This window comes from Carassius auratus, chromosome 13, assembly GCF_003368295.1.
Source record: "Carassius auratus strain Wakin chromosome 13, ASM336829v1, whole genome shotgun sequence".
NCBI lineage: Eukaryota > Metazoa > Chordata > Actinopteri > Cypriniformes > Cyprinidae > Carassius > Carassius auratus.
Genome location: NC_039255.1, coordinates 5,223,618 through 5,251,117, shown reverse-complemented (window position 1 = coordinate 5,251,117; position 27,500 = coordinate 5,223,618). Strand labels below are relative to the sequence as shown.

The window sequence follows — 27,500 nt, the reverse complement described above, 5'->3', positions numbered from 1 at the left end:
TTTTTTTTCCTGTTGTTCGAAAGGGAAGTCACTACAACAGTGTCAGCATGTGTCCTTACTGTATAGGTATTACAGTAATAAGTGCAGTTTGAGGAAAATCAGGGTGCCTTTAACAGTGCTGTATCAGAGCCTCACTATTAGCTCGCTGCCCAGGCTGAAAGCATCCGCCACGTTTCAATGACCTCAATCACACTGAAGAGCTACTCGCTTGCTGATAAACAGACACAAATTGCGTACTGGTGCATCTTTAAGGTGACCACACACACTTAACACATAAACCGTTGTGTACAATGAGCCAAGCACTTTAAAATAAACAGCTAACCAACCCTTTAAAAGAAACAACCGTGGTTGTGTACTGTATGTAAGGACAGGTTGTAGTAAAGGCCTAAGGCTCGAATCGGACCTCTGTGCTGCAAGAGAACGACGACATCAGACGCCCTTGGCTAACCTTGACACAGGTCAAACACATCCAAACACTCATTAATCTCTCTAATGAGCAGCAGATGAAGGTTGAGTGGGAAAGCTGGATGCACCAGGACATTTTAAAGCACACTCAAACCATGTGTGCTGCAGAGTTCATATATATATATATATGCATATATATGTCGGTCTATTAATATATATATATATATATCATAATTTAATCTAATATGTCAGCTAGTCAACATTTCTAATGTATTTAGTTTAAATTAAAATGAATGTTATCATCAACTAAAACTATTAAAAAATCATTTATGTTAATTGATTTTTTTTCTAATCTTTAAACACTAAATATTCCAGCTAGTTTCCATTTAATAAATCTAATAAAACACACACACACATAACAAAATTATTAAGACCTACACTAAAATGAAAACTGAAAATCTAAAAATGAAACTTCATTCAAAATAATTAATAATAATAATAATAATAATACGTACTATAATACTATAGTAAACTTATTAAATTAACATTGCTTGAAAGCAGCTAGCTGTACACTATACCTTACATATTTGACTGATTAACCAATCAGAGTCAAGTATTCCTGAGAAATGAAAGACAATGAATACAAGCTGTCTGAACATACAAGCCATTCATTCTTGTACCATATAAAGTGTGTGCATCACTAAATCACGACAATGACTGAGGAAACACCTTGTGAAGTGCCGCTGTCATCCAGAAACAGCAGTAGGGTCACACTCTGATGCAGTAATGAGTGAAGGATCGAATGGACTGAATGCTGCTGTGATTGACTTCTGCTCTAATGGATCCACTGGCTGCTGAACTCCTTTGTAATGAACTTAGAGCCTAATAGCCGTGCGGTCTAATAGAACATGCTATTGTGTTGCTCTTGATGAAAAATCAAACAGACTACTGCGATTGTAGAGGGTGATCGCCTAGTCTTTACTGTGTGGAGAGGAAGGAGAATGACACGAAAAAAGCAACATGAAATCGAAATGGACAATTTAACTGACACATTTCCAGTGGTGCATGTTAATCTAATGTATTGTTTCATTAGCCTAATAGCACATTGTTTATGGTAAGCCCTGGTCATTTACTTAAAGAATCACAATAAATAACACGAATATAAATAAATAAAGAGAGAGAGAGAACTAAATAAATAAATAAATAAATAAAAGGCAGTTAGTATTATAATTATTAAATATAACAACTAAAAAAAGACTTACAATTCAAATACAAAAATACAACTGAAAATAAAAAATAGGGACATAATCATCATCATCACCACAATCATCATAAAAAAATATAAAACCAAAAATACAACATAAAATCTATAATAATAAGTATAATAATACAGTGAATACAAAAATATAAAACCAAAAATACAACAGAGAAAATCAAGAATAAGGGAGGAAAATAGTACTATTATTGTTGTTATTATTATCATTACTAATATAACAACTTAACAGACATAAAATTTAAATAAAAACAAAAACTATAATAATAATAATAATAATACAATATATATATATATATATTAGGGCCGGGACTCGATTAAAAAAATTAATCTAATTAATTAGAGGCTTTGTAATTAATTAATCGAAATTAATCGCATTTTAATCGCATATAAATATTTGACCTGAGAACACTGAGAAGTAATTTCTTTTCACATGGATTTATAGTATACCATTGAATAATGACTGAATACATAAGCTTAAGCAACAAAATATTGTTTATTTTTGTTCAACCAAGTCTAGCAGACCAGTGCAATTTTTGCCATGAAGTGTAGCAATAGCATATTTAGAAACAATTTAGAAATAGTACATTTCAGAAATTCAGGAAGCTTATAGGTGCTGGAACCTTCTGTAAAGTGTTTTTTTTTTTTTTTTTTTAAGTAAAACACAATACTGTCAATTACATTCAGAACATTGGAAACACTGACTATTAGAAAACATCTCTCTGTTGCTTCAGAGGCCATAACATACTAAGTCCAACTCTCAATAACCTTGGCCAAAACAATAAAGAGTTCAACATAAACTGTTGCACCAACAAAATAATACATAGTTCAAAATAAAATGTAAAGTCCACACTAGCTGCTATATGTTTTGCGTTGAGGTGATACTTGAGGCTCGATGTGCTGCGGTGATATGCGAACGCTAGTTGGTGCTCCAGTATAATCAGTCCCGCCGAAACTCATCCAGTGAGAAACGTTCCGCGGTGCAAAAATAAGTGAATTTTTTTTTCTGTAATTAATTAATCTTAGTTAACGCGTTATTTTTTGTGTAGTTAATTAATCTCAATTAACGCGTTAAAGTCCCGGCCCTAATATATATATATATATATATATATATATATATATATTTATTTATTTATGAAGAACTTTCACCTGCATTTTAAAAAATGTGAACGTGTTTTACATTACAGTTGAACTTGTGGTCTTCAACCCTAAAAACATGGGCTGTTAAACAACAGCTGTTAAGATGCATGAAGCATTGAATTTAAAAGAGAGTCAAACTGCATTATACACAAATTCTAATGCTATGCTACTAAAAAAAAAAAGAAAAACAGCACCTAGAAATCTAATGATGAAGTCATCAAAAGCAATTGGAATACATGCCTCCTCCCTCTAATCAGATAAATCCATCCAGAAATATAGAGAGGGAATTTCTCCGTCTTACTAGTAAAGATTTATTGGTCCAGTCAAGTAATGTAAAGATCTTTCTGTAGGACCATCAAGCCTCCAGATAACTGAATATACTCCAAACACACACACATGCATTTTAAACACTACATACTGCATTTCCTTGTACTGTATGTGAAGAACATTTAATATAAGACATATTGCACAAGGCTAAAGTGTCAATGTACTGAATAATGTAATGCTAGGCATAACCAAACGCAGAGCTAATCTCTTCATTTACTAATTGGGAGGTAATCAATTCTAATCCAAGCACAGTTGCGCAAATAAAAGTCTAAACTCTCATTCTGCTAATGAGGTTGTATTTTACGGCCAGCACAGAGCGGCTAACACAGTCCTGCACATTAAGATTACTTACAACAATGTCGGTCTCTCAGTAGGGCGTCTCATGTAATGAGAGTAGAGCCAGCTGTGCCTCCCTCTCAGTTTAGCATCTGTGCCCACAATGCCACCCACATGCCAATGCACAGACTAATGATTAGCAGATCAGTGTGCATGGGCCGTAATGAACAGTGATCACACCAGCATTCAGCCTATAGCTGATCACTGCCACCAGTCACATGTAGGACAGAGAGCAGCTGGCAGATGAAAATGATTTAAACCACCCTAAGGTCATCCACTCTGGTCAAGCTAGATGGTTTTGGGCAGGGATGTTTGAGAATAGCCCACTAGTCGAAATTTCGTCATTAGTTATTGTTTAAAAATAATAATTTTATTTTTGAAAAGTGGATATCTAGAGAGGATAACGAATTCCTTTTTTTTTTCGGTTTAAAGGGAGAAACATTATGAATGACAGGAAAAGGTTTTGTTGATTTTTTTTTGTTTGTTTGTTTTTTCAGGTTATCTCTGTATAATGCTTGTATAATGTTTATCAGCACAGCTGTTTTGTTTACAGGGGTAACCATGGTAACTAATGTGTTTCTTCTTGTCCAAAAGTGCCACCTAATGTCAGAGAGAGAATTTGCATTTACACTCAGCACATCTGCTGGTTTTGTTGCTGTCAGTGTTGTAAATATGAATGGTTTGATGGTAAGTAAGAACAACTCAAATAAAAAGGTTATTTGACATGATTCTTAGATTGTACACACAATACAATAGTGTTGTTGATTGTCTTCTGAGGGTTTCTTCCTTTTAGACTAGTCAAGTAGTTGTTTAAATGGCTTTGAAATTAGCTGTAGTGCACACATCCTTAGTTGTGTTTTTTTTTTTTTTTTTTTACAAATAAACACCTAAAAATATTACATTTTAATCATATTAAACAGTTTTATTGACATTTTTGCTTCTGTATGATGACTTTTTATGTACTTTTTATAAATAACTGAATTGATCTGAAAAAAAACCTTCTGTAACAGCTGTTAGATAGAGTAAAATGCTTGACGTTGTAGATTGCAGAGATTGTAGATTTATACTGTAGCAGCAAAGAAAAACACAGCTAAACCGCCCCATCTCATTTTAAAGCAGACAGAGACAAATATGATGAGTTAGAGAGCTTTAGCAGACTGCTTGAGTATAAGTTTATGTGCATGTGCATCTGCGCGTGCACTCTAGAGTGATTTTGATCATGATTAATGTGTTTCGCCTTTCAATTTTAATTTTCATTAAGGACCTGCTGTCCTCTCCGACTCCTAAATAGCAATGGAATTAATAAAACATACCCTTTGAAAAATACAGTACAGGCCTGCAGCAGGGAACCCACAATGCCTTTGGAAAGCCGTACAACTTTAAGGGTGTTCTGTGTTCACCAGTCGCCCCCCACCGTGAGCCCAGCCTGTGTCATGAGTGGCAACTGGCAAATAATTAGACGGAATCGTCTCATTAGACCAGGAGACAGACAGTGAAGATGCACAGGTGAAGAGAACGAGGTGAAAGAAAAGCAGACAGACAGCCAGAGAGAGAGAGAGAAAGAGAGAGGGGGGGGGGGGGGGTAGAAGAGGAGAATTTATGAGCCGTTAATGGGCTGATAAAGTTTGAAGAGTGAGCGCAGATAAAAAGTGAAGGTAAACAGGAAGTTCAGTTACTCTATTTGTCAAGCTGAAAAATTAGAAAACAACAACAAAGAACTTTTGGTCTGCTGTCCAAACAAGAGTTTTCTGTGATAAAGTTCTTACATTAATTAGCAATTAAAGTCTGCATGTGCAAACGTGTACTAGAGTGTGTGATAACAGGTGGTTGCCAGATAGTCACAGATCTTTTAACCCCATCAAGAACACCTATAAATCAGTGTTCATGTTACCTTTTTAGATAGCATTATTTACTTATGAGTCATTTATGCTTTTATTTTTCAAAAAGAAAGCTTTTGTCAGATTTGTCATCTATACAATAGCACCCTGCATAAACGAACTCATTTCTAGGAGGAATGACACACAGGCTCTGCTCCTAAACATTGTCTGCTGCCTAATTAGAACACATTTTAGGTGCCACTGTAAGGTTTACGTGGGTTTGCTTTTTAAAGGGGTAGTCCACCAAAAAAAGAAAAAGATATCTAGTCTTAGCCCACCAAAAAAAATTTATTCTGTCTTTGTTTATCCTGTGTTCCTATACCCGAGAATTGCATTTAAGGGGTCATCGGATGCCACATGCATTTTACCAGCTGTTTGAACTGAAATGTGTGTTGGGAGTGTGTGTACGCAACCACCCTATAATGATAAAGATCAACCCAGTGTTTTTTTTTTATCTCATTAAATCATTTCCCCTTTCTCAAATCGAACTGATCTGAGGTGCCTATCTTTGTGACATCAAACTGACACCCCCCGATCTACCTACATGCCTCTATCTTTGTGCAAATTATTCATGATCCAGCTTCACGTCCAGAAGAAGGGAGTATAACGTTTTTTGAATGAATCTTTGCAAATAAAGCTTGTCCTGAAAAGAGCTGTTTTTGACAGGGTAAAAACAGTACTGTTTTACACTACCATACTTGATCCAAACTACATTACAGAATATCCATTAAAGGGTTAGTTCACCAAAATATAAAAATTATGTCATTAAGTTTTAAAAAGTTTTTAAAAAATTAGTTGTTGCTATTTTTGGACCAAAATGTATTTTCGATGCTTCAAAAAATTTGAACTGACCCTCTGATGTCACATGGACTACTTCGATGATGTTTTTAATTACCTTTCTGCACATGGACAGAATACCGTACATTTTCAATAAAAGGACAGAAAGCTCTCGGACTAAATCTAAAATATCTTAAACTGTGTTCTGAAGATGAACGGAGGTCTTACGGGTTTGGAACGACATGAGGGTGAATCATTAATGAAATAATTTTCATTTTTGGGTGAACTAACCCTTTTACCCCCTAAAGAATCATATCAACTTCTGGAAAATGGGCATCTGTTGACTCCTTTAAAGGACTTTGGATCTTTCATCCTTGTTTTTGTGTTTGCTACAAACCGTGACAAAAGGCAGGAGCTAGAGAAGATTAAGCTGTGTTTTGCTTTGGTAAGTGAGTTCCATTTTTGTTCTATTTTCCCATCATCACAGACATCCCTGCAGTTCGCCTTTAAAGCCTTGGGCAGGGAAATCACTCCCTTGAGGAACACCTGGAGGAATTTCAGGGAGGGTCCTTGAGGTAGCCTCGTCAAATTAGTGGAGTGGGTGTCCTATGGATAGTCATTTACCATCTGACCCATCGATGACAACGCCAGTCCTTCTCACAATCCAGTGCCCAAAATCTCTCCAACTGTGAGGAGCAACAGTCAGTGCCCACAGCAGACTCAGAGCCCGACTCAGCCTGGAGCAGCTGTGCATGATATTGCAATGGACCGTGAGCGGAGACTGTCTGAGCCAGATGTTCCGTCCATCATCTAAGGTATGTGCATGGAGTTTGAGGGTTTGGATTGGAGATTCACCTACCTGCCTGTCACTGAGAGAGAGAGTTGCTGGACTTGTACTGTAATATTCATTCAACCCCTACTATCCCTGTTTTTTTTTTTGGATGCATTAGTTCCACACAACCTCCCTCTCCCACCGCCTCTTCTATGATCTCCTATGAGTTTGTGTCTCCCTGGTTCTTCTGTCCATCTGCAGTCAGTTATCCAGACCACAGCTATTTCTGCTGTCCAGTCCTCACTGTCTCCCACCAGTCTCTTAGTGCCTCCCTTGACACCTCTCAGTGGCATGGTTATACTGTGGGCCTGTGGTGAGCCACTTCCTCCTGGACATGGGGATCCTGAGGCTCTACCTCCAGCCTCTGAACACTCTATTCTACTTTGGTCTGTTGCCCTAACTCCTGCACCAGCACTCCTTCCTCCCTCAACTCCAGTAGAACCCATTGGACATTCAGCATTGCTGTGCTCCCGTCGGCTTCAGCTGGGTCAGATATTGCATCCCCTGTGCCATGGAACTCCGGGCTCCTTTTTTTCGTGTTTTTTTTTTTTTTGTTTGTTTTTTTTGCATTATCAATGTTTAAAACATTATAATATTTTTTTGTGGAAATGGTGCATCTTTTTTTTTTAGGATTCTTTCGTTTAATTGAAATTGTTTGTCGCTTCTAATTGCAAATGCCTTTACTGTCACTTTTGATCCATTTAAATCATACTCAATAAATAAAAGTATTAATTTCTTTTTTTTTATTACTGACCTCAAACTTTTGAATGGTAGTGTAAAAAAAATAGTTTTTTACAATTAAAATTTGATTATTGTTTGGAATATTGTTGTGCTGTGTACTTTCACTTAGAATTACTAGTGTGGCACTGAATGATGTGCTTGATCAGCTTAAATGTGCCAAGAAGAAACACACACACACACACACATACAAAACACTGTTTGGACCAGAGAGAATAGACAGATGTCACTTTGAAAAAAAAACGTAATGTTTTAACAGACAAGATAAATAATTAATGGATGTGTGGATGACTTCACTTCTCTTTCTCTCTCTCTGTCTGTGTCCTTCATTGTCTTTGACCATCTGGTGAATGCTACTAAAACAACTGTACTTACCCAAAAAATTCAGCCCAATGCTGTGGTAGAGGAGGATGCTTTCAGACAAACCAAACTCCAGTTAGAAGCTGAAGTATATACATATGTGCATGTACAAGTACCAATTTTTGCAGGGAAACAACGTCATTAAGCCTCCAACATGTCATATAGAGACCACTGTTCAATCAATTGCCCAAGAGTACATCAATACAATATCAGTTAACAAAGTTAAAAAGTTGAGCATTTAAATGTTTGTCTTTCTGAGAGTGTGAATTCAAACCATGGTTAAAGGCTCACCAATATGTTTTCCATTCATGTGGTAGTAGAAAGAGACACAGTAGGGGGTTCTGGTGGTCCCCGTTGGTCCTCGGGCTGCCGGAACGTTATACAATGGAGAGAGGAGACGTGCTCTATCCCCAGCCTGGCGCGGCCGCGACGTCTCAATGTACATGTAGTAACCTTATTTGCAGAAGGAAAGTACAAAACGCATTTGTTACCACTGTTTTTCAGAGAGGGCAGAAGCTTTCACAAATAAATAATTATACACACAGAATATATTTAATAAAAAAATAACAATAAATTAAAACCTGCTTTCTAAAGATTCGAAAGAAATACATTTTTATTTTGGTTTTGCTTTTGTTGTAATTGTTTTCAAGAATACAAGTGTATCTTTTTATGGAGTTTCTCAACTGGGAAAATTATCAAAGGTAAAGGTGCTTTGGAATAATTTTTAGTTTAAAAAAGGTGCTATAAAATAAATTTAAATGACAAAGAAAAAGTTATCTTCAGATGTATGAATCTAAAATTACTTCAATACAGGGCAGAAAAAAATATGTCCACTTTGGTGTGTGTGTTTTTACCTTCTTTTGTCCCACTCCTGTCTGTATCCGGCCCTGTATTAACCGACCTTTTGGGGTTCTGGTTGAGATGGTTCTGTCTGGTCCAGTCAAACATGTCGCTGCGGTCTTGAGTGAACCCACATATCCTAATGTCCTCAAACCCACACACTTGATCTGCACACAAAAAAACATGAGAGGGAATCGTAATACACCTTTCCGTTTTTGTTGTTGTTGTTTTTTGGCACATGAATATAGTAATTATAAGTTCGAAACATGCTCTACACAAGCATATGAATGCAAGATTATGTTACATAAGATAAGAAAAAAACATTTAAGGCGAAAAAAGTTATCTTTAGACATTTTTTGAAACTGGGTAAGGTTGTTCCACCAGCTGGAAACAGTCCAGAAAAATATCAGTGAGAGAGATTTTGTGCCTCTTTGGGATGGCACCACAAAGCGTCATTCACTTGCAGAACACAAGCTTTTGGATTGCGCATAAGCCTGAACTAGCGAGTTTAGGTATATTGGTGCAGCGCCAGTGGTTGTCTTGTAGACAAACATCAGTGCCCTTGAATTAGAATCCAGCGGGGCTCCAGGGTTCCTTGCACTCCTGGAAGGAGTTATGGTTGACGAACCTAGCTGTTTAGAGATGTTGTGATGAAGTGCTGGGTTGGCTGAGACCACAAGCAGTTCTGTATTACTCATGTTGAGTTGAAGGTGATGGTCCTTCATCCAGCCAGAAATATCTATCAGACAGGCTTCAATGCGAACCGCTACCTTTGGATCATCTGCTGGGAATTAAAAGCAGAGTGGAGTGTCATCAGCATAGCACTGATTGCCATGCTTCTGCAATACAGATCCTAATGATGACATGTAGATGGAGAAGTGGTCCAAGCACTGAGCCTTGAGGAATCCCAGTAGCAAGAACTTGACTAAGAAACCTCACCCCTCCGAGACACCCTGAAGGACTTAACTGAGAGGTAAGACTTGAACCACTGGAGTGCGGTTCCTGAGATGCCCATCTGTCAATGGCAGAAGACAGATCAAGCGAGATGAGTCCTGAGGATTTGGAAGCTGCCCTTGCCAGTCTCAGGGATTCAGTAACTGAGAGCAGGACAGGCCTGTTTTTCGACAGAATTTTCAGACTTTTGGGTTTTCACTGTTATACAGTAAGAGGCACTATATCACATCTTCTGAAAGAGTCCTGAATGTCTAGATCAAAATAAGGCGAAGAAGAAGCAGAAACAAGCAATCACATGGAGTATGTAAGCAAATGCATGTGTGAAATAATGTGATCATCAAGCATTAAACAGCATAAAAATCAAAACTGCCTAATATTACCAAACAAAATGTACCGGTAATTACTCTTGAGCCCAGGGTACTCCCCCTATCCAGGGAGAGGGGTCAGAGCTCAGTTTTTAGCCCAGACCCAGAGCGCTCCCCCTGAGTGCTCCTCCCCGTGCTGGGGTAGGAACGGGCTGAAGGTGAGGAGTCAGGGTGGTGGAAGGAATAATGAAAGACTAGAGATACTGAAGGTAAGGCTGCTTTGATTATTTATAGGGGTTCTCACTTGTGCCGGTTGGATAGATGGTGTAATTTCTGGTGATGAATTGGCCATGTTAATTATCTGTGCTTGCTGCTCCCAAAATTTGTTAATAAAACATCACTTAACAAACAGTGAATACAAAATACTATATTTAGTCACCCAGAAGTACTCCAGTCACACTCTAAATGGCTGATTAACTAATTTTCCAAGTGTGAGAGAACACAGACCAAATGAATGGATAAGAATGCACAGTTTCTAAATAGTGGTTTGAAATCAACATTTTCTTCCCTCCACATGCGTTCGGCTCATCAATATACTCTGCTGATCTCCAGTCTGGTTTAATTTATGTGTATTTTTTTTTTACTTCTTTGGCAAAGCTCAGTGCTTAGGCTGCCAGGAGAACTGTGTTGAATTTAATTGGGAAGAACTGAAAGGCAGGACAAGCGTGAGATGGGAGAAAAGTTTAGAGGAGAGAGAAAGACAACACGCAAAAAAAAAAAAAAAAAATCACCAAAAGAAAAAGTACAAGACTTTCTCACCTGAAGGTCTTGGGTAAGTGTAGGCTGCAAGAGAAAAGAAATTAGAAAAAAGAGTGAATACCGATCCTTCTTATAAATGAGAAATGAGATCACTGTATTTAAACATATCAAACAAAATTATACAGAGAAAACTTTAAATATTTATCTAACAATTACTTTTATACATATATCTTACACACTATATATATAAATATATATATATATATGTGTGTGTGTGTGTGTGTGTGTGTGTGTGTGTGTGTGTGTGTGTGTATGTGTGTGTGTGAGCGTTGCTTTATTGTGCCACCTTAAAGAGGCACAAAATCACTTTAAAGGACTTTTAAACTAGATGTTCACTCATGGTGGAATGACTTCCCCAACTCAATCTGAGTCCCCAACTTCAAGAACTGGATAAAAACACATCTTTATTTGACCCTCTAACTCTAGCACTCTTTATTCTAATTCTATTCATGTACTAACTTCTTGTTTTCTTAAAAAAAAAAAAAAAAGCTTCTTTAATCTTTATGCATTCCATCTTTTTGTTTTCTGTTTAATTATTATACAATTAACAAAAGCAAAAAAGGCCTCTAACACTAGCTTGCTCTATTTTTTTTCTGTTCTATATGTTTTCTTTTTATTTATTAAAATAGCATTCAAGAATTTTTTTAAACTGCTATTTCAACCAAATTAAAAATGTATTATTTGTAAGAAGAAAAAAAAGAATAAATAAAATAAAATAAAAAATGTATTGATTTATTAAATCTAAAATAAATTAATCCAAATGAGATTAAAAAAGGTTCAATTTAAATAATAAAATATGTATACAAAAAAAGTTAAATAGTTTTTCCCTTTATATATTTTACCATCTGAACATAAAAAAATAATAATATGGAAAGAAATAAAATAAATAAAAAGCATTTACTTCCATATACTTTAATGTACTTTCATACTACCAAATATATTAATTTAAAAATAATTTTAAAAAGTATCTGTTATTATTATTATTATTATTATTATTAATAATAATAATAATAATAATAATAATAATTACTTTTTATTTACAAATATTTAACTGAACACTTTACTATAAATAAACTATATATACATAAAGTACAATTAATAAAAACACACACATTGTTTACTCAGCCAATCAAATTAGAGTACTGAAACATTTTTGTGAATACAGCCTTGACTTCACAGAAGAAGGGTTTCATGTCTTCCAGCAATCCATTTATTCTGTAGGTTGGCCATTTTTTGGTCTGGTTAAAGCAAATGCTGAGATTGGGAGTTAAAGATTGAAAGACTATCCAGTGGGATTAGATTCTATCAGCAGTTTCTGAGATCCAGACTCAGCTCTGGTGCTGAAGCCGCTGGTCTGTTCCTACTGTTCTGAAGCATCAGCAATCTCAACACACGATGGCTGCCACACGTTTGACATCTCAATTTAACATAATCCCAAAAGCAAAACCTCACATTTGAAATGCATGACCTCTGTTGATGGGAATCATGAAGATTTTAACAATTCTGGCTTTGATTCCCATTCCACAACTAGCCCAGCTATGCTTATGCTTTGCCCATATAAAACCAAAAATCTAAATTCATCAAAAATGCTGTACCTGAAATAAAATGATATAATGCATTTCAATTTTAAGTTACAAATAAAAAGATGCGAGTGGACAACAGACAACTGAGATCTTGCATGCTGTAATTATTAAATGTCTGGTGTAAGAGGAAGGTGACTTACGCTCTGAGTACTGGATGGTGCGCGTGACCGTGTTTCCAGTGCCGTAGCTGGTTATGGGAGTGAGGCTGACCTCATACGACAGGGGAATACGCAAGTCTGTCAGCGTGTAGGACATGAGAACACCTTTCACCGGCTCCTTAGTGGTGATCTGTTTGGACAAAATTGTCTGTCGGTTCTGCAAACACACAAGAGAAAAAGAGTTTAAGGATGATCATGCTATGATCATGGTAAAATAAGTAATTTAGCGCCTGTTTTATGTAATCATATAGCCTACACTAATGTTAAAAGGTTTAGGGTAAAGATTTTTTTTTTTTTTTCTGAAAAGTCTCTTATGCTTACCAAGGCTGCATATGAGCAAAAATAAAGTAAAACAGTAATAATGTAAAATATAATTTTAATTTAAATATAATATTCTTGCTAGTGTATTTACATCATTCTAATTTGCTGATTTGCTGCTCAAGAAACATTTATTTTTATTATCAATTTTGAAAACAGCTCGATAAACTGTTTTATAATCAGTATTTATTTGTAAAATTATTAATGTCTTTACTGTCACTTTTGAATGTAATGCATTCTTGCCTTGTATAAAACTATCATCTGCTTTTTAAAACATTTTGGTGAGCCCACTCTACCCTATAATATTTTTTCTCAGTAGTTCTGACATAATTTTGGACTTGTAACTATTTGACATTATTAATCTATTGAAAACAAGCAGGGCAGAAAGAAGAGGAAGATAGAAGAAATGTCAGTGACTCCATGGACACAAGACACTCTCACTTCTGACCATATGACTTTTCACCATAAGCATTTTCACTTTCACAGCGAGGACAGAAACGTTACGCTGGAAACTGGTTGTGTCTACACACAGAGTTATACATCTCTAACTTCCATGAAACCACAGAAAGCCCTCGGTGCAATGATTTGCAGAGTGCAAGGTCAGCTGCTATCCTGCCACCCTGCTGTAAGAAGTTTAGAAGTCTTTCCTCAGGCTCAACAGCAGTGTGCTGACTAAGAACACTTGGTGAAACAGATCAACTTGTCATTCTCTACTTTGAGCTATTTTGCTTTCCCATGGGACATCTTACGATGCCTCTGAATGCTGCTGGTTTTGAGTCCTTTCTGAGGATACTTTAGCGAAACATTAGCATTTCATGTGTGTTTGTTTTTTGTTTTTGTTTTTTTGTTTTTTTTGATTTTCCCTTTAAATATGTCTCTTTTCTTGTAAAACAGAGCATTTGCTGCTGCATACTCAAGGAGTAAATACACTTTTACAAAAATACTCTATTCAAGTCAAAACATATAATTCAATGCAAACTTTTGCATCAATACATTCTCATTGTTACCTCAAGGAACGGTGTAGCAAGTATTAGTTAGTTAAACTGTCAACATGTTTATAGCTAAATGAACAAAATTCCATGTAGTTTAATAGCACAAAGATAATAGTGGAGGTATTCTCCATCACAATATTGCAACCCATATGACAGACAGGGCCAAAAAACATTCCAGGCCAAAATATATTTCAAATATCTGCTAAATATATTCTGTAAATGGCATGGCTTAAAGAAATATATTAATTAAATATAGTTGTTTAAATCTTGAACCTGTATTCTGAACAAAATAAATAAGTTTAGATTAGAAATATATTACATTTAAACCTTCAAATGTTAATTATATATTTATATATGTCCAATCTTAAAATGTGTTTAATAAAATATATGTGTGGGGCAATATTAATACATTTAGATTTCAAAATATATACTAGCAATATATTTGGTCATTTTTGTATATTTAAAATACATTTTCCATATGGAAAAAATAAATTTGTATATATATTTACAGTGTATTTTTAACTATGTTTAGCTTTTGATCTCTCTTATTCATATAAGCAAACATGTTGCAGTTTTATTTGATACCACAAAAACCTACACTAATAATATATAATACTATTAGCCTTATCTTATTAGATGAAATGAATGTGCAGTGAGCTGTTTCAGGTCAGCTCTCACTCCCAGAGGATGTGTGGTAATCACAGGGCCAGCGGCACTCTGGCCGTCGAGGCTTTTTCCCCATGGAATTATGGGAAACATGGCAGCAGCCCCATGGAAACAGAGCACAATGGAAAGAGAAATGATCTCTGCTTAGTTCTGCATGGAGACCCGGGCAGCAGGTAAACCTGCCGGCATTCCCTCCAAATACAACACACATGAATAAGTGTGTGTGTGTGTGTGTATGTGTTTCCAATTCATCATTTGTTCCCCCTTTTCCAGGCAGGAAGTAGAAGCGTAGCTGTGATGTTAACCTGGCTAGTGAGGGGTCAAACACATTTGTTATCTGTCTAATTAAGTCCCACCATAAACCACTGTTTCTGGGCCATTCACCACGGCAACATGGAGTGTGTGCCGCCACGTCTCCAACACTAAACCCACTTGAGCCTACACAATGCATGCCAAGACTTAACAGCCGTATCCAACACACACATGCAAACATGCATTTTGTAAAAGTCACAGATAAATTGTCTGTAGTTGGCTGCTCTTCTCTGTTAACACAACATTTCTGTGCATCTCTCATCTAAATCACCAAACACACACTCACACTCACACACACACACAAGAGAGAGAGTCCAGCGATGTTTTCTCCAAGGGAAGGGTGGCATTGCTTAATGAAGAAAAAAGATAAGACCAGAGAATAATTGATTTTACAGAAATTAAGCAAATTAAACATTATGAAATATGAAATCAAATCTTTTATAATGCTATATACATAATGCAAAATACAGACAAAAAGTCGTATGACAGAAGACAGTGCCTCCAGTGCCTGATTATCCTGTCAGTAGTATTAAGTATAAAGATAACTATAATGATAACTATATTACCATCCACTTCAATGCACAGTAATGTTCTGTTTATTAAAGGCGTACTGCAGTTTTGTCGTCTGCTGCTTTAAATGTTCAAGCTCTTTAAACCGTTTGGATTCTGATTGGCTGTCAGTGTTTTTATCATTCACCAGCTGAAACAAAAAAGTGTTTCCAATGATACCATTTCACTGTGTCATTATCTGTATACATATGGTGTGGATTCTGTAATTGCTTTACATTTAGATTTTTTTTTTTATTATATCTTTGTCATCATTGTTATCATCCTAGGTATAAACGGCCCTAATGTGTTGGACGTTGTCAAGAACGATATGAACATGAGACCTAAAAAATGCTATCTCTCTTTCCACCACATCCCAAAGCTGCTCTGTTGGATTGAGATCTGGTGACTGTGAAAGCCATTTGAGTAAAGTGAACTCATTGTCTGGAATGCATATTATATTATTTGAATAGAATTTTAACCTTTATGAAGGGAACCAGTTCTCTGGTCTTTAGGAAAATGGTACATTCGGAATCATTAAAGGATGACGAATAGGAACTAGCACAATGTAGAAGCGTAAAGGGTTAAATCACATTGCAAAGGGCTTTATGTACTAAACTCTCACACACACAGCTGTAAGATCTCACCTCTCGTCAAATCACAGGTGTGCAAGGTGTGAGCAGAGGCCTGTGAACCGCGCTCCCCTGCAGGTACATCTCAATAAAGATGTGTAAATGCATTCAAGCGCTCTTTTTCTCTCTCCCTCTCCTGAGGTTATTCACCCCACTGATTGGAGGTCTGTCATTGGTGCTCGGTTTGGATGCGGACAGCTGTTTGAGTCTCTGGTGGTTGAGTAACATATGGCACAGAGTGTGTTTAAAAGATGAAACTGGGTTTGTCGTTTGTCAGCAAATTTAGAACAATGACTGAATACAGGGTTTAGCTTGTTAGCATCAGTTTAATGGGAAAAAAAGAACTGTAAAAAATGAGGTCAAAATAATAATAGGTAATGAAAGTTTCTCATCTTACTCAGCACACGTTTATTCTAGAGGGATTCTGTTCCCGCACCGGTAAACAAGTGGCACAGCTTTAGAAATTAGGCTTGATGTTTCCTGCGGACTCTGAAAACACAACACTCATTTCAGAAATGTTCTGAATCTTCTTTGGCGAGTTCAGAGGAAACAAAAGCAGTCTGCGCACCTTTTATAAGAAAATGTAAAGAAAATGTTTAAGTAAAGAAAGACAGAATGCTAGTTTAGTTGGGGCTTTTCTACAAGGAGGCAAGAGAGGCAAGAAAGAAAAAAAAGCTGTTCTCGAGAGAGTTGGACTTTGGTTTGAGTCTCAGGTCTGGCAGGAATTGTTGGTGGGGGGAGTGAGTGAATAACCAGCTCTCTTCCACCCTCAATACCACGATTGAGGTGAGACCCCTGAGCAAGGCACAGAAGCCCCAACTGCTTCCCAGGAGCTGCAGTAATTTGGCTGCCCACTGCCCCAGGTGTGTGTTCACTGTGTGTGTGTGTGTGTGGGCATGTTTTTGTGACATATCAGGACACAACTGTGTATAATGACATGGGTATGACACAGGTATTTCAAGGAGAGGGTGACTTATGAGGGCATAACCCATGTCCCCATTTTTCAAAACGCTTATAAATCATACAGAATGAGGTTTTTTTTTTTTTTGAGAAAGTAAAAATGCACAAAGTTTCCTGTGAGGGTTAGGGTTAGGTGTAGGGTTGGTGAAGGGCGATAGAATATACAGTTTCTACATTATAAAAACCATTACACCTATGGGATGTCCCCACTTTTCACAAAAACAAACATGTGTGTGTGTGTGTGCACCTGGATGGGTTAAATGCAGAGCAAAAATCTTGAGTATGGGTCACCATACTTGGCCACACGTCACTTCACTTCAAAGCTCAGGACATATTAATGCACACATCAACCCAATCACTTTATTTAGCATTCATAAACACTACATTCAGATTCATCACTCGGAATGAATTCAGTCTAATTGAAACAAAATTTGTGCATGTAAACATAGCCTGTTAGAAACAATGGCTCTGCTTTCTTCAGCTCATTACCCCCTCTCTCTTTTCCCTCTCGTCTACATTTCTCAGAGCAACATTTATAAAACATTTATCGACATTACCACCGCAAAGCAGCACGACGCATTCAGACCTTAGACAAATTCATACACAAACGGACAGGTCAGTTCACCGTATACTGTAGATTCACACACGAATGGAATGAACTATATTTCACTATTCACACACAGACATTCATTGTTATTCTGCTATGATCAAATATGCACATATACTCAACTAAGTATATTGAGAAACTCATCTATAATCTGTCTCTCTCTCCATCACACACACACACACGCACACACACTCAAGCTCATAAAAGTTAATGCATGCTTGCTGCAGTCAGGATGTTAATTCATTGGTCCCTGTAGACTCTTACTTAAGGTAAGGTTTTAAAGAGGGAAAGATTAGCTATTCATGCACACAAAGACAAGTGGCTAATCTCCCCCTCCCCGTTCACTTTGATTCCTGCCTCCTTCCATAATTCATCTGCGCTCTTCCGTTCCTTCTGCCCCCCTCTGGGCCAGGTTTCTATGAATAGATGATTAGGATGTCAGAATTGAAAAAAAATCTGATGAAGAGTCACAAAGCGCACACAGTTGTGAGAGATGCACTCATGGATCGCTCCCGACGCACCGCTGCCGCTGTTGGGGTCGTCCCAAGATGTTTGGATATTTCTTATGTTCAATTAATTTCAGTTCTAAATCATACATTTCTTCCCTCAGCTTGTCGTTATGCTTTATGGGATCGCCCTTCTAATGAAGGATACATGAGATGCTGCCTTTTAGCCAAAAGAAAGTGCTATATATATTAAATGCAGCACAACTGTTTTGTTTTTCCAGTTAAAAAAATGTCTAAAAATGCTAAAAGCAAGACTGGTTTATTTAAACATATTAAGGCTTGTTTTCAGAGAATGTATCTTTAATACTGGTGTATTTTGTTTTAATCCAATGGCAGATATGTTCTTGTGTAAGAGGAAAAAAAAAATCTGCCAGTGGAGTATCTTAATAAGTGATGCTTCTCATGAAAACGTACCTTGTTTAAGGGGAACTGTAGATATTTAACTATTAATATTTTTAACACTTAAAATAATTTATCTGAGTTTAATGGAATAACGAAAAATGTAATCAAATGTAATCAATTAAATGTATATATATATTTTTTTTTTAAATATCCATCTATTCAATCTTATCTGTATGCCTTATATGCTGAAAACATAGAAAAAATACTTGTTGTCTCATCACAGTCACTAATAAAGTCATGAATCATGTAAATGACAGCCTGTATTTTCAACTCAGAACAGCAGAAGAAGAAAAAGTATCACTGGTATTTACTGTTGTTGTTTTTTATTTCTGTCTAAAAACAGCTGTCAAATCACATCTTGCCTTGCACTTTTTCTCCGTTAAAAAACTGAAGCATTGTGTTATTCAAGTAATTCATGCTTGGTTGGGAACACTGGCAGCTAACAGTTCACTTGTGTCCTCAATGTCTATGGTGGTTATTATAGACCTCCACTGAAGATACTACCTTTTCAGTCAGTGAGCTTCACAGTGGAAACTGGGACATATTTACAATTTTTAGTAAACTATCTAGACACTGTATTTCAGACAATGCATTCAGAAATGCAAAGCAGATATTCATGCGGCCTCACACTGCTGACTCAGGGATGAAGGTCAAAAGACAGGAACTATGTGAATTACTGCTGCTTGGGTGTGAAATAAAGATAGCTTTACAGTATATGACCATCCAATCCCATCTGGCAAAGTCGAGTACGATGGACACAATGAGGACATATTCATCTCTGTGGAGAAGAACTCAAGCTACTAAACACAATAGGTTTGCACATGCTATAAATATGCAACTTCTTATTGCGATTTTTGTGCTAACAGCAATATTTTCGTCTAAAGTGGCCAGCGAGGTTAACCCTAAAAGCCAATTCACTTCATCAATGACACGGTTAGGGAAGAAACGTGACCTCAGAATAGGCTTTAGTATCACTGGATTTTAATCCAAGCTCTTTGTTTATCACATAGACTACAATATGGTTTGGACATGCTTGTCCATGTTCCTTAATATAGCACCTTAGGGTGTATGACCTGTTTTTATCCGGCAGGGATGGAATGCAGACCCAATCAGGCTGCTTGTGTGTTCTTGTGTTGCACCTGTGGGGTTCTGAGAGTCTCTTTAATGCAGGACAAGCAGTGATCGATCCACTATCTGCTCCCTACACAGAGCACACGATTCCCCTGACTCCTATTACAAACACACTTATTCTACTCATCCACATCCCACTGAGCCACCATAGAGAAAGAAAGAGAGAAAGAAGAAAGAAAGAAAGAAAGAAAAAGAGAAAGAAAGAAAGAAAGAAAGAAAGAAAGAAAGAAAGAAAGAAGTAAATATTAAGCTTCCAGTGTCTGTGGGTGTTTGCTTTACCTGTTGGACATTGATCCAGTAACCAGTGATTTTGTCCACAGCGCCGGGCTCTTTCTGTGTCCACTGCAAGATGTAGGAATAATTGTTCTTCAGTGTGCGAATGGGGTTTGGAGTGTCGTAGTAAAACTCTGCATTATACGGCTGAGCTAAATGAACAAACAAACCAAAACAGAGCATGACTAGTTAGTCAAATACTTAAAAAAGATAAACTACTACCATCTTATTTTGCAATAAGGAAGTAAGCTATTTTCTCTGAATTTGTGATGCTTTGACTCATTAGCCACTTGTATGTAAATAACTAGTAGAATAACAAAGTGTAGTAAAAGGTAAAACTATTTGCACTACAAACTGGTGTGTCTATAAATATGTTGATGCATTCAAATAATATGAAAAAAAATACAGTTTGCAATATCAAGCAGCATAATGGACTATTAAAAATAAGTTGGATATCCGACTGAAATTGCAGTGGTTCTGCTGCAAGACATAGCTGTTACATTGAATATAATGTTGAAAACCTGTCTGCCATTCTAGGTATGCATATTTAATTGTATTTTTTATTGCAGACAAAAAGCCATTATTGGGTCATGACCCACCGAGTGAAAATCAATTATCTACAGCATCAATGAAGGACAAGCATCTCATTAAAGGAGAACTGTTTAATTTAGTGTCACCAAATGAAACTGCAACTCCGGGGCGCATTTTAAACTTCAAGTTTTGTCTGGTGCAGCGGATAGGGAATAAATTATATATCTGCAATGCTATTTGTGAGGAAAATACACGCACCCATAAGCAGATATGCTGTATTAAAGTAATTTGTTATTTTAGTGAAATGTCAGTTTCTGGTGTTTCAATGTCCCTTACAAAAACCTTTCATGTTAACCAACATACAGTATCTGAAAAAACAAAATTTTACATTAAAAAAAATTACATTTTTGAGAGCATTCAGAAATAACATTTACATTACTTAATGGGAATGTTAGCAAAATGTTCTTAAAACATGCTTTTGTTAGCTGGGGTACATTTCTGCAGAAATGCCTTTCGTAGTATTCAGAGTAAGGAACACTGCATGCTAAATGTTGCAACACAATTCCTTCTACAATGTTGCTAAATGTTACACAGCAGTTAGGCCTTTAACAGCAGTCGTATTAGTGTGTGACGATAGAACTAGCTGATTAGGATTAGCATTAGCACCTCTCAACTGTCATGATGTGTTGGCAAAGCTAAAGATAAGACCCTACTGAGAGGGAAAAGCCTAACAAGTCTGCAAAGATGGCAGCCAATTCTTTTGTAGGGAAGTGATGATTAAATTATGTATGTGATGTGTTTCCACTGTTGGTTGTAATGTTGGTGAAGTAAATCCACACTTTGCTGAAGAAGCGTTAGCAAACTCTTGAGCAGCTAAAACAGTATCATGTACTCCTCCATTGTTGTGTATGTTTATTCACGCTTGCACTTAGAAAGACGTTTTCAAAAATATGCGTTTTCAGTCCCCAAAACGCTGTTGTGGTGTAAACGAACAGGCATAATGTGTAAAAAGTTTCCAGTTTTTGGCTGAAAATGTTGTTGTGTAAATGGCCACTAAGCAAAAACTGGCCACTTACTGGTACGACGAAGATCAATTCTCTCACATAAAACATAATTACGTGTTTTACTCACCAGACACAGTGAAGGTGCAGGTTGAGGTACCGACTCCATTGCTCACTCTGCACTCGTAAGTGCCATTATTTGTGGTGTCTAGTTTGAACCGGAGCTGAGGGACACTTTGAGGGTCCACCGGTGGTGTTCGGATGGGGATCCCATTACGGTACCAGCGGGTGCTGGCTATCCGGTTTGGATTTGACTTGAGAACCAGGCATCGGAGATTGACTGTCGAAAGCGTTTGAGAACGGACATCCAGCAGGACTGGATCCACAACAGGAGGGTCTGGTGGAGAAAGAAAGACTATTACACTGGAATTCATCTTTGATTCTTCATTTGTCAGTGAATATTTTGGGTAAAATTAAGATTTTAAAGTCATTTTTTACCAGTTGCATCTCTTTTGGCCTTCTGTGCTGACATTTTGACTTCTACAGTTCACTTTGTTAAAACGCTCTTTAGAGTAAGGTTCCCAAACTGCATTTTTTTCACTAACAGGACAAAAATCAATTTAAGGAAAAGAACAGTAAATGAACTGACCACTCTTGAGATTTTTACTGGAAACAAAGCCCCACATAAACCATGCCAAAGCACTTAGGACACAATGCATGAATCCATCGCACATGCCGACGATGTTCAGATGACAGATTGCAAGCGACTACCTGAATCAATAAGATGGGGTCCACATTGTCTCAGCTAATTGCACGGAATCAATCTATATAGTGTGCAAGAGCTAATGACTAATTACAGTCTACCAGGGTCTGGTTAGACACTCTGCATGTATGAAGTGATGTGACTGCAAATTAGCATCCCAGCACCTCAGGAATACATCAACAGTACATTACTGTAACTATTAATGTGCAGAGAGCATCAGGGTGTAATTAACTTATGAACTTTAATTCAGCGTTTCCAATGACAATATAATTATGAATCCTTATTAGCTTCAGATTGATTTACAAACTGTTTGGTTGTACAGGATGATATCTTTAATGGACAATCATTTGAAATAGACATCTATAAACATTCTAAACGATTATCATCCCCATTTTCCATGATCCAATAATTCCTGATAGAGTTTTTGTTTTTGTCTTTTGAAAAATATGTCAGATTAAATAAATAATTTGGCTTTGTTAACTGGCATCTCACACTTACAAGGTGACACGAGTGAAAATAAAAGGAAAGTTGTGTCAGAGGAAGTTATCAAATGGTGATGAAAAAATATAAATAATATTAAAACAATAAATAAAATTAAACAAAGACAAAAAAAAATGTTTGTCTTTCATCTGCAAAAATATGGTAAAACAAGACCAGGTCTGTGCATCAAGGAAGCAGAAAAAGATCAAATTGATTTCACTGACTTTGAAAATTATAACAATCAAAATTTTTTACAATTCCCACAATATATATATATATATATATATATATATATATATATATATATATATATATATATATATATATATATATATATATATATATATATATATATTTGTATTGTTATTATTAAATAATTTACGTGAACACAAAAGCCCATTTTGCATTATAATATGATTAAAGTTTGTATATGTATTTAGATGGTTATAAATTTTTTCCCGCCAAAATAAAATATGCTTAGACATGTCCCAAATGTTGCAAAGAGGTTAGGTAAACTTAAATTAAACTGAATAGAAAAGCAGCTGCGCTAGCAACGCCAGAGTCAGGAGTTCCAGTCCCATGGAATGCCTGAACTTATAAATTATGCATATTCATTATGTATGATGAATGAATAAAACAGCTCATATGAGATTTTCTTGGACTTTTCTTACTTTTCTGAAATGTATATCCTTTTACTGATTATTTGTTGACAAAGAAAAAATGCTGAATGCATTGAAAAGATATGAATGTGGGGAGCAAAGAAAGCATAAAAACAGACACAGCCTAAACAGAAAGAAAAGTGAAGTTGGGAAATGCATAACAAAAGGTGCCGTGAATGATACTGTACAGCATTATAAATTCCCTTGATGTGACGGGCGATCATCTGTCTTGCATTTTAACGTAGTTTGTGAAAAACATTTATCTAAACTCAACAGGAAGAGGTGATTTGCTCTCATCTATTCTCATAATGAAGTTTACACAAGACTATTTTCATTTCACAACACAGCGGTTCCCATAAACAAACTAGAATCATCCGTCTCATGTGAAAGGACACGTGTCTGTAGTCAAAACATCATAAACTTCAGCCACCCAACAGCACTGATAAACATGAGCACGAAGATAAAACTAATTCAAAATAAAGACACAAGAGAAAACATATACTGTATACATACATATTAAATATAAAAAAGTTTCCTGTCATTGGCCATTAAAAGAGAGGAAAAGGAAAGGGGGAAATTGAGAATATAACGGTATGTTAAATATGTGTATGAGTTTGTTTCTTTGGAGCAGATTTGAAAAATGTCATCTCTGTGAATGGGTGCCGTCAGAATGAGAGTCCAAGCAGCTGATAAAAAAGTCACAATAAGCCACACCACTCATGTCCATCAATAAATGCCTTATAACAAACCCAACATTAATACTGTAACACTTCCATAATCCATAATGAACACTCCCTGCTGTGAAAGAGTCCTCTCATATCAAAATCTAACCAGTTTTGGACAATTTTCACTTGTAAATGGTGCTTCATCTGTTCATATTTCTCTCCTGAATCAGACAAGATGACTTTTTCACTGGAGAAAGCTATATTATTGAATAAAAGAGTTTATTGATCGTTGCTTGCATTTTTAATTCACAAGCAACGATTTGAAGTTAAAAATGTTTTAAAGTCACATTTGTTTATTACAAACACACAGCTTATGTATTACATTTCCACTTCTGTGTGACCTTTTCCTTTAATAATGATTACCATTACATTCTACATATATATTACGGGTTTTTCTATTATTAAATATTTATAATTGTAAATGTATTTATAAATTAATACATTAGTATTCATAATCAAAACCTTATGTGTAATATTTTAAATATAAATATTCATTTTATTTAAATCAATATACAGTACATAAGTTTGTTTCTTGACAGGTTTTGTGAGATTTAGCCTCTCAATGCCTGAAATGTGGTTCAGTTTCAGGCAGATGCTGTCTGTCTCTCCTGACACAGAGAGACAGGACGAGGTGTTAGACAACATCCCCCTGTCTTCAGCTCCAGAGAGACAGGCAGAGCCACCTGGCTCATAAATCAGACCTGCCGTGGGATGAAGCACAGCGGTGGGCTCCAAACTGCCTCCATCCTGCAATACTCTGCAGTAGCTGGGCCCGTTACGGCAGCGATATTGACAGAAAATAGAAACAAAGGGACTGAGGATGTGAGGATAGACTAGATGTGTGGGGGAGAGGGTGATTCATATGAGCTCTTAATGAAGCTATCACTCATTTAGCTGAAACACAACATTCTGGGATTTCTCATGCCATGAGGACATCCCAAGAACTACAATTTGTTCACCGCATGCTCTGCATTACATGTTTTGGGGTATATTGTGTTTAAGTCACATGCACAGCATTTATACTTCATCTCTGATTGTATGGGCTGTGCAGATTCATTGACTGTGCTCTTTAATAACAGTATAAATCACGTAGCGGTTGTCATCATTTATCACAATTGATCACAGGCCGAGCAATGACATGCTCCGCTCACCTGAGACAAACTCGTTTACCTAAACGCCATCTGCCAGATGGAAAGAGACGTATACTGAAACAACCACACAGAATATAATAACAAAACAGCATATGATCAATAAAAATAAGTCTATTGTACACAATGTAGTTAAAACAAAGATAAGTTAAGTACATTTTCCAATACACTTGCAGTTTCTACTTCTGCATGTTTAACCCTGTGCTGTGCTGAAAATCCTTTACCCAATTTAGTGTTCCGGGTCAAAAAAAGACTGATCTATATATTTAAAAAATCCTGCTTATAAATCTCGAATTTAATCTTTTTGACAGAGTGTCTTCTTTCAGTTAGCTCAGATAAAACCAGATCCAAACCAGATCCAAGAAAAAAGACTAAACCTGTGCTGACTGAAAGAAAACCAGTTGATAAAAATATTATGCATGCTGAGTTCTCCTGAAATACACTTTAGGTTCAATGCCTTGTACACAATGGTATTGGTTCATAGCCTGCACCTTGAGGGGCTTGAACCACCAGCCACCTGGCTTTCCCAGCCACAATGTCACAGCTCCAAAAGCTCTTTGTGTGACACTCATGGTCAGATACTCCTCCTGTGCAGTGAATGCACCGACACACACTCAAATTCAGCATCGTCCTGTAATCACATGGTGCATTTTGAAGCAACACAATAAACACAGGATCCATTATGAGAGCACAGAGTGCTTTGCTCTGCTAATGGCTCGTGTGAAAAGGGCTGATGCACACTGAGTGTTTCAGGGTTTAGCCTGTCTATCTTTTGTGTGGTTGTGCGTAGCTTGAGCACTAATGAATTCAAGGCTTTTTAGTTTGGCAGTAACAAAAAGCACCCAACGCAGGCATCATAATGCATTATGAAAACTCTGAGCACATTAACACAACCGCCAGCCCCCAAATACTGCATCGAAAAATAGCAGGATCAAAATCATTGACAATGGCCTGTTGGGTCTTAATGGAAAACACATATCACTTTGTATATTTGGTCATGCGTTCAGAGACTCAATCTATCCTCAGTCAATGGATCGCATTACAATCAAGATTAAAATCACATTAGAATGTGAGGCACCAAATCAAATGCAATCACGTCATCGATTGAGGCAATTTCATGATAGACTTCATTACCGCTGTCCTTTCTCAGACAGGCACAGAAGTGGCGTTGCCTGAGATGTGCTGGGATGTTTCCAAACTGTGTCAATTGACAAATAATGTGCGATAATTCCAGTGGTCTGGTCGACTGACAAATAAAAAACCCTCTGTGAGCTTACAGAGAGACTAGAGTGGGACTTTCTTTGAACACTCTGGATAACCTCTTAACTCTAAATCCTTTTACAGTTGAAACTGCTATATAGTTTGTCCTGCGCAATATAGACCAAAATAACAAGCAAACTAACTTATTTAGTCATTTTATGGAATCAGACATACTTTTGAGTATGATACAAAATATATGAGGAAAAAAAATCGGATTCAATAGTGATTATGCACTACAACTCAAATGTTACGGGTCAAACTTTAGATGGAAATGAATACTTTAGTAAAGTAAGTATGTTTAATGTTTAATCTATTAAACATTTATAATGCTACAAGATTTCTATTTCATATAAATGATATTCTTTCAAAATTTCTAATGATCAAAGCATCCTGAATTTTCTTTGACTAGTTCTACTAAACAATAAGCACTACTTTTTTTTTTTTTTTTTTACTTTTTTTTTTACTATTTTAATAAAAATTAAAAAAGTTTCTTGAGCAGCAAATAAGCATATTAGAATGATTTCTGCAGGGTCATGCAAAGATTGGAGAAATTGTGCTGAAAATAATATTTCACAATATTACTGCATTTTTTTATCAAATAATTTCTGCCTTGGTGAGCATATGAGACTCTCAAAAACATAAAAAAAAATCTTCCTGACCACTAAATATGAATGGTATTATCCATAAAATATACAGCCAAAAATGTAAATTTATATTTTGATAAAAAAAATTAAGACATCTGGAATAATTGTACAAGTTATAATAGAAAATAAATAGTCAACTTCAATTGCTAACTTTGGCAACCCATAAATATTTTATTAACACTCATTTATGCAAACCATGGGGAGAAACACAGTTCACTAC

The 27,500-nt window shown here is 36.3% G+C and overlaps 1 pseudogene; it reads right to left on the bottom strand.

Moving 5' to 3' along the window:
• The window catches only part of LOC113112414 (MAM domain-containing glycosylphosphatidylinositol anchor protein 1-like), a 149,165-nt pseudogene that overhangs the window by 24,387 nt on the left and 97,278 nt on the right, over window positions 1-27,500 (bottom strand).